Raw genomic sequence first — 13,575 nt, 5'->3', positions numbered from 1 at the left:
GTTGAATCTAGTGATGGAGCTGATTCAGAGGTACAAAAGTCACCGTAGTACCGGTGGCTCCTCCGGTGGTTCTAACGTTCGTTAAGTTCCCGGAGACGGAGAAGTACGACCTGAGGTCCGTGAAACAAGAAGCGATCTATATAATTGGTTGTTCTTTCAAAAGAGTTGATTACGCTCTCAATTATCATGACTTGTGCATATTGACGGAAGCAGAATAATTAATTATAGGGGTCAAAATATTTATTTTACATAAAACTACATAAATATTAGTAGACTGCATTTGAATTAAAATGTGCTAGGGGTCAAGAATGTAATTTGATTGGGGTCATTTTAAGAAAAAGGTAAAACTTAAAAGAATATTTTTCAAATTTTATGTGGATTAATTGGCCTTCTCCCTAATAAGCTGCCTCCGCCACTGCTTGTGCAAGTTACGGTCGATTTCGAATTGGTTATTATTAGGACCAGTAGACGTTAAACTTAAATACTTTCATGTCGCTTCAGTGTGGAAAAGATAACAGCAGCCTATATTGATTCTAGTTTGATTATTTAAGCAACATCATTTAGATATTTCCTTGAGTTATTGTGGGATAAGAAAATTGTTGGAAGGCTTTTGAGTATTTTGACGTTAAATGGGTGTACAAATGAGTTACCAAAAGAGAATATATTAACTGCTGGGTTGTGGTTCAATATTAATTTATTTGCTCTTTATTAGAAAATAATAAACTATATCAAACTGGTTAATGGTTAAGAGTTAATAGATTACTAGGTGGTCGCCCGTAAATATATTATTTTATGTCTGACCTGAAATAATATATTTTTTAATATTTTAAAATTGAATGTGAATTTGGTAGATATTTTTTTATAAAAATATTTTATTTATAAAATTCTTAAATAAGATGCATATAGTATTTAGTTATATTTTTTTACATCTTTTACAAAAAATAATTTATTAAATTGTTTTATAACATTATCGTTAGAACATGTATATATAGTTTTATTGATTTGTATATCAAATTTTTCGTCCATAAAAATTATTAAAATCAAAAACATGAACTCATGTGACAAATAGACCCACACTTGCAACTAAAGTATAAAACACAAAAGTTATTAAAAAGAAACATAACTATATAAGTGAACTCAGTTAATTTAATAAAAAGGTAAGAATATAAATTTTTTTATAAATTTAGGAATATATTTTTATTCATAATATTCTTTGGATTGTTTTATGACTGATGAAATTTTTGTGGTTATTTTGCTTTGGAAAAGGTTTTGAATATGATGAACTTGTGAAGAAAATAATATTTTGCGATTGATTCTGATTAGATAACATTTTTAAAACCTCTTAGAAAGGAAAATATACAATTATAAATAATTAATAAAATAATTTTATATTTTAGGAATTATTTCTCAAAATTTTAAAAATCCTGATAAATAATTTCATAAATCCTAATAAGTGGTGTTATAACTCAAGAAAATAATTTGTTATCTATGAAGAATAATTTATGAACTCAAAAATGATTTAATAATTTTATAAAATAGTCCTTAATATTAATTTAAAATGAAAAAACCATCTATATGTATTTAGAAAACTATTTTATAAAATTCTTGAATCATTTTTTAAAACATTTTAAATCATTTAAAAACCTGCTAACCTTATCAATGGTTTTTAATTTATAAAATATTTATAAATATTTTTTTATAAAATTATTAAATCATTTTAATAATTTAAAATAATTTACAAACCAATTAACCTTCATAAACATTTTCTAAACTCCTATAAATGATGAGAATTTATAAATCTTTATAACATTTTTTTATAAATTTTTATATATTGATTTGTAAAGTCTTATTAATGATATAATAATCATTTTTGATGATTTGACACATTCAAAATGATTACCAAATATTTATATAATTGTAAACTATTATATATCTTTTGTAAACCATTAGAAATGAGTCAATATATATTACTTTAATTTTTTTGGCCAAATATATTAATCATCACAGATGATTTTAAATTAACGTAAATAATTTATAAACTCGCTATATGATGCATTAATAGTTATTATAATATTATTTATTATAATTATATGTTTTATATATGCATATTTTGACTTATATAGGAAAATAAAGCATTTTGCAGCTTTTTATAATAGAAAATAAAGCTGTATATTATTTTCATTAACTACTTTTTAACAACATACTTCATATAATTTATAAATAAACTATTAGTGCAAAAAAAGAAATGATGAAGTACATTATATAATTTCCATAATTGCTACCATTGATGAGAAGTAGAAACCAATTAGTGGCGTACAAAGTCTTGCGAGCTTTGTGAAGTTCACCATGCCATATAGTCGAGTTTAGTTTGCACCTTCACTAGGGTGATGTAACTTACCAAAAGGTGATACACAAGTTTTTCAAACATGTTGTCTAAAAGATTAGGGTGAAATATTTTATATATTATCTATTAAAACAGGAATCATGATTTCTTTCATGTATTATATTTCATTTTGGACCATCTCTTAAAAAATCATCATATTTAATTATCCTATCATTTATTTTTATAATAAATATAATCACAAATATATCATATTAATATCTTAACAAAATCAACAATATAGTACTACTATCTTTGAGGAGAATCTAAATTTTTTTTACTATTAATATATGCTAAATTCAAAAAATTGTATTCAAGACCAATCAATTAAATATAATTAAACATACCAACTGATTTATAAAAAATATTTTAACCGATTAATCTAATAATTATTAACAAAATTATTAATTATTTTGTAGGCCATTAACTATTTTGTAGATCTCATCATTAACATAAAAAAAATCGTATGTTATGCAATCAAAATATATGATTATATATACATATGATCATAAAAACTATTTTTAGTATTGTGTTATGCAACCATAACATATGATTATTGTTATTACTTTGATGATGTCAAAAAAGTATCACAACATGTGATTGTTCTTTAATATAATTAACAAACTTTATCAAATTAATACCATTCTAAAACATTTAATATCATTTGTTTATAATCATATAACTAAATTTTAAATATACTCCATTCGTTTCATAATACTTGATGTTTTGTATTTGTGCACAAAGATTAAGAAAATTACATTTTTCAAAAAAAAATATTTTAAAGATAAAATTTTAAAATCAGTTAACCAATTATAAAAAAGATTGTAAAATTTAATTGGTTGAACAATTTCCAATAATGTTAATTTGACCTTAGAATCTCAAAACTTCAAGTAAATTGAAACAAAATAATCATTTTAAAACATCATCTATATTGAAACGGATGGAGTATTTGATAATTATCCCTATAATCTATAAGACGTATTTTATACCATGTTTTTAAAAAAATTTTATTTTACCAATACTATATCTGTAAACAGTGATAACAAAAAAGATCTTAAAATTTCTAAAAGTATTATACTTTTTAAATTAAACAAACCATACAATTACTAAATCTTAAAATCTTAAAGATCACTTATATCTTATTTTTAGTATAGTTTACAAAAACTATAAATATTTGCAAATAAATAGAAAAAATTCTATTAAAATTACATCAAAATAGTTTATTAAATATTTTGATGATTAGAAAAAATCATGAATACCATGTCTTTATACATCAAAATTAATATTAAAACTAATACATATGCTAAAACGTCATCAAGCTCTCTCTGGAATGATGTTCAAACGTTAAATCTAAATTGAAAAAAATATTTTGACATATAAATTAAATTATATTTTATATAATAGAAAAGAAATATAGAAAAATAGAACAAACACTACAAGAAAACGTTTCAGTAACAACGAAGATTTCCTCGTAAATTTGCAAGGTGTTTACAACGCAATTACGACGAGACCAAAATTCATTGTAAACTCCATGGAACTTTACGACGAAACAGTTTCGTCATAAAGTCCATGTAAGTTTACGACAAAAGTACGTGGAAAGCGAAAATAGTCGTAAACGTTACATCGACATTACAACGAATCATGTTACCGATATATTTATGTTACCATTATATTTAGGTGAAAACGTGTATTCAATGTGCTTTAACTTACCTAAATTCGTTGTAAAGTCGTTGTAAATATGATGTTAAAACCATGTAAAATCCATGTAAAACATTCCTTGTAAAATCGCCGTTATATTTCAACTACCCAACTCGAAAATTTCTCTATATATATGTCATTTCCCACAACTCTCTTCCTCACAACACACAAATGGAAAAAAAAAATCAGCAAAAAAAAATTTCAAAAAAAAATCTAAGAAAAAAATGGCCGGTGGGGTAGTATTTACAGTTACGGAGTTGGATGTATTTGCACAAAGATTCCGACGGGAGGGTGACGAACGCATTTCTGAACGGGCTAGAGACATTCATGCACCAGGCGGGCTGTACACCGATCACGCAGAAAAGCGGTAAGATGTTCTGTCCCTGTCGAAAATGCAAGAATTCAAAATTTGCACGTAGTAAAACTGTATGGAATCATTTAGTAAACAGAGGATTTACACCACAGTACTACATTTGGTATCAACATGGAGAGGGTTATGGGGGAAATGAAGCTAGTAGTAGTAATAATAATTTTGAGGATGCTCATCATAATGAAGAACCGAATCATGTGCATAATAAATATAATTATCATCAAGAGGAGCAGATGGTAGATCATGATAGGGTTCAAGACATGATTAGTGATGCATTTTTAGAAACAACTACAACAATAGCTGATAGAACTGGAAATGTAGAAGAACCTAATTTGGATGCAAAAAGGTTTAATGAAATGCTAGATGCGGCAAATCGACCAATCTACACTGGTTGTAGAGAAGGTCTCTCTAAATTGTCTCTAGCAGCTAGGATGATGAATATTAAAACGGATCATAATTTACCTGAGAATTGCATGGATGCATGGGCGGAGTTGTTTAAAAAGTATTTGCCAGAAGACAACGTGTCTGCTGAATCTTATTATGAGATTCAGAAATTGGTTTATAGTCTTGGTTTACCTTCGGAGATGATTGATGTTTGCATCGACAACTGCATGATCTACTGGAAGGAAGATGACAAGTTAGAAGAGTGTTGATTCTGCACAAAAACCACGATTCAAACCGCAAGGCCGTGGGAGGAATAGGGTACCGTACCAAAGGATGTGGTACCTACCAATTACATACAGATTGAAAAGATTATATCAATCTGAGAGGACTGCTGCGTCGATGAGGTGGCATGCTGAACATGTCCAGAGAGATGGTGAGGTTGCACATCCATCAGACGCAAGAGCGTGGAAACATTTCAACAAGGTACATGCAGATTTTGCTACAAATATTCGGAATGTCTATCTTGGGTTATGCACCGATGGATTTAGTCCATTTGGAATGTCTGGTAGACAATATTCTTTGTGGTCAGTCATTCTTACGCCGTACAATTTACCGCCGGATATGTGCATGGAACAAGAATTTCTATTTTTGATCATATTAATCCTTGGGCCGAAGCATCCAAAACGGTCTCTTGATGTTTTTCTTCAACCGTTGATAGAAGAGCTAAAGCAATTGTGGTCAGAAGGGGTGAGGAAGTACGATTGTTCCTTGAAAAATAATTTTACGATGCGAGCAGTTCTGCTGTGGACGATAAGTGATTTTCCTGCTTATGGGATGTTGTCTGGCTGGACAACACATGGAAGATTATCTTGTCCATATTGTCTTAGATCGACGGATGCTTTTCAACTGAAGAATGGTAGGAAGAGTTGTTGGTTTAATTGTCATCGTTGCTTTCTTCCACTTGCCCATCTGTACAGAAGAAATAAGACATTGTTTCGGCACAAAAAAATTGTCAGAGACAGTCCTCCTCCATATCTCACCGGCCAGCAGATCGAAGCGGACATTGATTATTACGGAGCTCAGAAAACAGTTAAGGTTGGAGGAAATTGGCATGTTCCTGGAAATATGTCTGATGGGTATGGTGTCTCTCACAATTTGCATAAGAAGAGTATATTTTGGGAGCTATCCTATTGGAAGGATCTTCTCTTACGCCACAATCTGGATGTCATGCATATTGAGAAGAACTTTTTTGAGAACATCATGAATACATTACTTAACGTCCCTGGGAAGCCAAAAGATAACAAAAAGTCAAGGATGGACTTACCTGATATTTGCTCAAGAAGTGAGTTACATATCAAGAGCAATGGAAACGTTCCTGTTCCCATTTTTCGGTTGTCATCAGAAGCCAAAACAACCTTGTTTGACTGGGTTGCATCAGAAGTTAAGTTTCCTGATAGTTATGTTTCAAATCAGTCAAGATGTGTTGAACGAGGTCAAAAGTTCTCCGGAATGAAGAGTCATGATTGTCATGTGTTTATGCAACGACTGCTTCCATTTGCTTTTGCCGAGCTCCTTCCAGCAATGTCCATGAAGCACTTGCAGATAATTATAAATTTATAATATATATACATATGTTAAGAAATGTTATTAATTTGATTACTTTTGCAATATACAGCCATCAGAGCATTTTTCAGAGATTTTAGCACACGTACGTTCAAGGAAGAAGTCATCGAACAACTTCATCAGAACATTCCGATCATATTGTGCAACCTGGAGAAGATATTTCCTCCTTCATTTTTTGACGTCATGGAGCATCTAGTTGTCCACCTACCGTATGAAGCATTGCTTCGTGGACCTGTTCACAACGGATGGATGTATCCGTATGAGCGACATATGAAACATTTAAAGGGGAAAACAAGAAATCTTGCAAAGGTAGAAATGTCTGACCTATTCAAGATGACTCACGCCACATCCGGCAGAGTTTTTGTGGATCCTGCATCTGGGAAACTCTTCCAAGCAGTGGCTTCTTGGATTGAAGAACGGGAGACGCAACTAACCCAGGGGTCTCCCGATGGATTACCCGTCACATTGTCCACCGAAGATGCCGACAGAATCTTCGAAGAAGTACAACTTAAAATTTTTGCTTACATTATTTTTAATATTTTAACATAATTAACTATATTAATATATGTTTTAATTTTATAGGTGGCTCCTAAAAAGAAGGGACGGATAGTCGGTATAGGCTCTGTTAACGAAGTTGCAAGGGCAACTTCGTTATACACTTCGAGACGGGATGAAGAGACTTCTCAGCTGAAAGCGCGAATGGATAGCCAGCAGGTTCGTTTAGACTCCCTTGAGGATTTGCTAGACGTGATGGCCGTGGGAAACCCGGTTATGCAGAGAATGTTGAGTGAGAGACGAGCCGCTCTTGGGTTGCCAGTACGAGATCCCCAAGAGTCCGATCCAACCCGTCAACAGCCGAGCAACCCCACCGACTACTTCGATGATATGTAGTTTTTTTTATGTTTCGGTTTGTGTTATGAATTTAAATATTATGGTATGAACTTTAAATGCTTTTTTAAAATATGTTTTTCATTTTCATATTTTGTTTTAAAATTAAAATTATTTTAAATTCTGAATTTTAAATAAATTTAAATTTATATTTGAGGTTAAAACAAATATTCACATTTATTATATATTAATAAGAATCGATGTAAACTCCACGTAAATGTTTACGAGTGATTAACGTTTACGTGTTCTTTACAACGAAAGAATTTATGTCTGCTTTACATCAAAACCGTTACGTGGAGTTTACCACGAAATCTTACGTCTCGTTTACGATGAAAGGATGCCCTGCGCTTTATGAGGAATATATTTCGTCGTAAACGTAACAAGTCGTTTACGACGAAACCTCCGTTACGACGGACGTTTTACGACGAAACGTCTTTCGAGGTTAATTCGTCGTAACATCCCGTTTACGACGAATTTACAACTAATATTGCCCTCGTAAAAACTATGTTTTCTTGTAGTGAAATTTATATACAAATATAGATGTACTAATATATATAATAAACTAAATGAAAATATTTCTTTTTTTACTTTGATATTTAGATTTGTTCACACAAATTAAAAAACAAATTCTATTTTATCTAACCAAAAATATCATTAACTATTCACTTAATCATAATTCAACCAATAAAAACTAACTAGAGAATATAAAAGTTATATAAAATAAATAAATAAATAAATTTACATTGAAAATTGAAAATATCATCTAATTTGGAGTGAAAATAATTCTCTAAAACATCATATATTAAAAACAAAGTGAATATGTTCTAGGAACAAAAACACTATAATATTTTTTGCTTTGTATTGATTATCAGATTACAAGTTACCAATCTAACATATCAATTTGATTGTTTCACCATCCAAAATCTAAATATGCAGCTGGCATAATTTACGATTCCTTCAATTCAATTTGAAAAAACACCTGCTCGATGGCGCGGGTCAAAATCTAGTTCATACCTAATTTTTACTAGGAAATACAATAGATTGAAGGTTTGAGAGTTTATTATTTTAGTATTATTGTTCTTGTTTTATTAGTTCAGCATCTTGAACGAGATATTAAATTTGGGTTACTCGAGGCAGATTTATTATATTTGAGGTTCATATCACTAGTGAAATAAGATGTCTTTGTTTGTTCATCAAACAAGTCTTTTGTTTTTCCATTTAACAAAGTTAAGATTTTTGTTATCACGAAAATGTAGAAAAGAATAAAGAGTACAATATTGTAACCCTTGTTTCAATCCAGAAGCAACATTATAAAATGTGATAAGAAAAAGTGAAGGGAAAGCAAAAACGTACACATAGCATTAGTACTTTGCGTTGTTAATCTTTTACCAACCGCTTGTGTTACACAACGATCACAGTGTGTTACACACGAGTTCGAGAGAAAGAATAAGATAGACGTTTCAGGCTTATAAACTTTTCTGAAAATACTTTTGTATTATTGAGATTCGGTATTATGTTTACAACAGATGATTGATCATTATATAGAGATCGAATCAATACAAGTATAAGAGACACAACTCTTTATACTAAAGGACACAACATGAAGAGTTACAACTCTTTGTGTAATAACATAAATAACTAACTTATGTAAATGTATCAAGGAGAGATTAGATTATATAGTTTAACACTCCTCCTTAATCATATCTCGACTTGACTCCAAGCTGCTTCCTTAGATCTTCAAATCTTGAACCACCCAATGCCTTTGTGAGAATGTCTGCGAGTTGATCATCCCCTTTGCAATACTTCAGTTCAATGATTCCCTTTTGCTCAGCTTCCCTCACGAAATGGTACTTGATCTCTATGTGCTTCGTCCTTCTGTGTTGCACCGGATTCTTCCCAATTGCTATTGCTGATTTGTTGTCACATAAGATCGGAATGCCTCCTTCAAACTTCTGACCAAAGTCTTCAAATAGTCTTTGTAACCACACTGCTTGATTTGCTGCTGCACACACGGCTATGTACTCTGCCTCAGCCGTTGATTGCGCCACTGTTTGTTGCTTGCTTGACTGCCAACAAAACATGGCTGATCCAAGAGTAAACACATAACCTGAAGTGCTTTTCTTGTCTTCCTTAGAACCACCCCAATCGCTGTCCGTGTAGCCTAGAAGTCTTGGTTCTTTCACGCTTGTGAAGTACACTCCAAAGTTTGATGTTCCTTTGACATATCTTAACACCCTCTTGGCTTCTTGGTAGTGCTTCATGCGAGGTGATGACATGTATCTTGAGAGATAGGCGCTTGCATACATCACATCAGGTCTTGATGCACACAAGTACAAAAGCCCTCCAATGATGCTTCTATACTTAGTCGGATCTCCATACTCCTTGTCATCCTCAACTCCTTTTCCTTGTGGTGTAAGTGGGTTGCTTACACTCTTGCTGTCTCGCATCCCAAACTTGTCTACAAGTTTGTTTGCATACTTTTCTTGTGAAAGAAATATGCCTCCATTGTCTTGAATTACTTCCATTCCAAGAAAGTAGTTCAACAATCCAAGATCCACCATCTCGAATTCTTTCTTCATGTTCTCCTTGAATGTGTTGATGCTCTGAATGTTGCTTCCTGTGATGATTATATCATCCACATATAGACTCACGATCAACACATCTCCTCCTTGCTTCATGATGTATAAGGCCGCATCATTCATACTCCTCTCAAAACCGTTTTGAAGAAAGTATGAATCTATCCTTCCATACCATGCCCTTGGGGCTTGCTTTAAACCATATAAAGCTTTGTGTAGCCTTAACACTTTGTGTTCCTTCCCGTGTGTCACATACCCAGGCGGTTGTGTGACATACACTTCTTCCTTGAGGTCGCCATTGAGAAAGGCTGACTTCACATCCATCTGATACAATCGCCACTTCATCTGAGCCGCATAGGCAAGTATGGCTCGTATTGTATCATGTCTTGAGACAGGAGCAAACGTCTCAAGGTAGTCAACACCATACTCTTGAGAGAACCCTCTTGCAACTAGCCGCGCCTTGTGCTTGATGTGATTGCCGTTTGCATCGGTCTTGATCTTGTAGATCCACTTCACACTTATCACATTCTTCTTCTTTGGCTTGTCCACTAGTTCCCACGTCTTGTTCTTCTCAATCATGGCTATCTCCTCATTCATTGCTTCTCTCCATTCCTTGGTACCACACGCTTCATCATAAGTGTATGGTTCTTCATTTGCATGAAGACAAGCTTCTATAGCTTGAGCCGCTTCATCAAGCTCTACTCTCGGTGCCCTTTCCATGATATCAACCATGGACTTGAACTTCCTTGGTGCCTCAGAAGTTTCTTCATCTCCACTACTAGTATCATGATCATCATTTTGAAAAGAAATAGGACTGAAAGTACCTCCAAATTGTTCCTCAGGACTGGATGCACCTTCGGTTTGTTCCTCAGGACTGGATGCACCTTCGGTTTGATCCTCAGGCGAGTGAGAGTCTTCCATAGACAACTCCAATGTCTTCCTCACTTCTTCTTGCCTTTTCCAATCCCACTTCTTTCCTTCTTCAAACTCGACATCTCTTGATACTTCAATCTTCTCATTCTCCAAAATGAGAACTCTATAGCCTTTGGATTGGTTGCTATATCCAACAAAGACTCCACGCTTTGCCTTGACGTCTAGCTTCCTCCTCTTTTGATTTGGGATATGTATGTAGCATATGCTACCAAACATTCTCATGTGTGACACATCTGGCTTGTGTCCACACCACTTCTCTATAGGAGTGACATCTTCTTCTATTGCCTTTGATGGCAGACGGTTTTGAAGATATGAGGCAGTGTATACCGCTTCTGCCCATAACTTGAGCGGTAAGTCTTGCTCTGCCAACATCGATCTAGCCATCTCCACCAAGGTCCTATTCATGCGCTCCGCTGCACCATTTTGTTGTGGTGAATAAGGCAAGGTGACTTGCTTATTGATTCCTTCTTCTTCACAGAACCGGTTGAATTCTCGTGAAGTGAACTCACCACCTCCATCTGATCTCAGTGTCTTGATGGTACAATCCGACTGCTTCTCCACCATTGCTTTGAACTTCTTGAACAGTGAGAATGTCTCTGACTTTTGCTTCATGAAGTATACCCAACACATGTGAGTATGATCATCCAAGAATAGCAAAAAGTATCGGCTTCCATCAACAGACTGGTGCTGCATCGGCCCACATACATCCGTATGTACAATCTCAAGCTTCTCTCTTGTCTTAGTTTGAGATTCCTTTGGGAAGCTTTTGCGTGATTGCTTTCCAAGTCTACACGCCTCACATGCTTCCTTCTTGACTTTAAACTTTGGTAATCCCTTTACCAAGTCTTTGTCTTGCATTTGTTGCAACCTTTTGTCGCCTACATGACCAAGTCTCTTGTGCCATGTCTCCATCTTTCCTTGCTCACTAGCGCTCAAGGCCTCTTCTACCTGAGCCGAACTCATCCTGATTCGATAGCTTTTGTGAGTCATTGGGATATCCATTATCCTCCTTCCTTTTGCATCATCTATGATGCATCTCTTCTCTTGGAAACTCACCCGGTATCCGCTTGAAACAATTTGTGGAACACTCAACAAATTTTTTGCCAAACCCGGAACCAAGAATACATTTCTGATGGTCTTCTTGCCACCTTTGGTCATGACGGTAATGTCTCCTTTACCGGCTGTCATGACTGTGCTTCCATTTCCAATCTTTATTGGAACCTTGATACTCCTATCAAGCTTTGAGAAGTAACTCTCCTCCTTTGTCATATGATTAGTTGCTCCACTGTCTACTAACCAGACATCTTCCATCACTGTTGTTGCTGCTTCGCTCGCACTGAACAACATGTGATCTTCATTTGAATCTTCTTCGAGACTCACATGTGCCTTCTCTTTCTTCTTTGAGTAGCACTGATTTGCAAAGTGGCCTAACTTGCCACAATTGTAACACTCCTTGTTACTTCTGTGATCCTTCTTTGGATCTTCCTTCTTCTGTTTCCTCCAACACTCGCTCTCATTGTGGTTGTTTCTCTTGCAGAAACCGCACCACTTCTTGCCTCCTTGGCGCTTTGAGTTGTCTTGTGTAACACCAGAATTTTTGTGTTTAACACGAGCATCGAATGCTCCTTCACTGGTGCTTTCTTCTCTTGCAGCCAGCCTTGCTTCATGAGCCTTCAAGATCCCGATCAACTCTGTCATCTTTGTTGAAGTCAAATCGCTTGTTTGCTCCAACACACTGACTATGCTATCGAACTTGGCTGGGAGAGAGATGAGTATCTTTTGTATGAGTTGAACATCTGACTTCTGTTCACCATGATAAGTTAATTGATTTGCCAATTCAACTATCTTATCTGTGAAGACCTTAATGTCTTCATTCTCATACATCTTCAGATTCTCATACTCCCTTCGCAATGTTTGAAGTTTAATCAAACGAACTTGAGGAGAGCCTTCATACTCCTCCTTCAATGCATCCCACGCCTCTTTGGATGTTGATGCTGCTGCAATCCGTGAGAATATATGATCCGATACAGCAGTTTGCAAGATTTGCAAAGCCAATGTATCGTTCATCATCGCTTCTTCTCTAAGCGATCTTGCCCTTGCTGTTTCAGGGGTTTCATCCACTTGTGCTGGTGGGGCTGCTACGCCTTCTTCAACCACAGACCATAACTTCCTGGTCTTGAGAATGGTTGTCATCTTGATGCTCCAGAAGTCGTACTTCTCTCCATCAAATATGGGAATTACTTGATTCTTCATCGTTTCGAGTGATTGCGAAATCGTATGACAAAATCCTCTAGCCTCCTTTTCTCCACGCCAAGTGTTTCTCTTACTAGTGCTTTTTCCTTTGTCCTCTCAAACGTAAAGCTCTGATACCATGTTAATCTTTTACCAACCGCTTGTGTTACACAACGATCACAGTGTGTTACACACGAGTTCGAGAGAAAGAATAAGATAGACGTTTCAGGCTTATAAACTTTTCTGAAAATACTTTTGTATTATTGAGATTCGGTATTATGTTTACAACAGATGATTGATCTTTATATAGAGATCGAATCAATACAAGTATAAGAGACACAACTCTTTATACTAAAGGACACAACATGAAGAGTTACAACTCTTTGTGTAATAACATAAATAACTAACTTATGTAAATGTATCAAGGAGAGATTAGATTATATAGTTTAACATGCGTGAGGAGTTCAAGAATTTATTACTAATAAAGCAAC

The sequence above is a fragment of the Brassica napus genome, unplaced genomic scaffold, assembly GCF_020379485.1.
Source record: "Brassica napus cultivar Da-Ae unplaced genomic scaffold, Da-Ae ScsIHWf_3088;HRSCAF=3902, whole genome shotgun sequence".
NCBI lineage: Eukaryota > Viridiplantae > Streptophyta > Magnoliopsida > Brassicales > Brassicaceae > Brassica > Brassica napus.
Note: the sequence above shows the minus strand (reverse complement) of the source record.